The sequence below is a fragment of the Penaeus monodon genome, chromosome 24, assembly GCF_015228065.2.
Source record: "Penaeus monodon isolate SGIC_2016 chromosome 24, NSTDA_Pmon_1, whole genome shotgun sequence".
NCBI classification, from domain to species: domain Eukaryota; kingdom Metazoa; phylum Arthropoda; class Malacostraca; order Decapoda; family Penaeidae; genus Penaeus; species Penaeus monodon.
In genome coordinates, this window is record NC_051409.1 from 41,195,550 (window position 1) to 41,196,120 (window position 571).

Below are 571 nucleotides of genomic sequence, written 5' to 3' on the forward strand. Positions count from 1 at the left end.
TTCAACAACCTATTTTTTTTTTCAAGCTAATCATAATATGAATCTAGATTACGTAATTCTAGTAATATTGCAAGATATCTGCAATTTATGCAATAACACGTGATGTCTCTAATATGCACAACTGTCCATAATTTTCTCCAAGTTTGCTTAAACATTAGATAAGGTGTCATCCCTGTGTAATAACGATATAGCAAAACAGTGATTGCAAAGATTAATAATACTAACGTAATTCGCATCCCAGCACGAGAAATGCTACACTGTATCTTTCAGAATAACAACGCATAGTATAGATTGCGAGGTCGTGGAAGTTTGTAATGAGAAAGGGAGAGAAGAAAAATATATTAATTTTGCCTGTTGGTGTCCTTTGTAGATCAGATTTTCTCTTGGTTTGTCGACTGGTATATTTCTGTGTTTTAGTTTGTTCCTTGTCATTATTTTTTATGCTGATTCAGGACGTCTCTTTCCATCTTCTTGTATAGTAAGCGTTTAGAAATTATATGAACGCAATTTTAATGTCCTTTTTTGATTGTTATATTTTATTTTAACGTTGTATTTTTCTCTTCGTCTGTTA

At 31.7% G+C, this 571-nt stretch overlaps 1 protein-coding gene across 1 annotated transcript in view; it reads right to left on the reverse strand.

Moving 5' to 3' along the window:
- LOC119588969 (serine/threonine-protein phosphatase 6 regulatory ankyrin repeat subunit B-like) overlaps window positions 1–571 on the reverse strand; it is a gene marked incomplete in the record, with an annotated part of 103,883 nt that overhangs the window by 100,977 nt on the left and 2,335 nt on the right.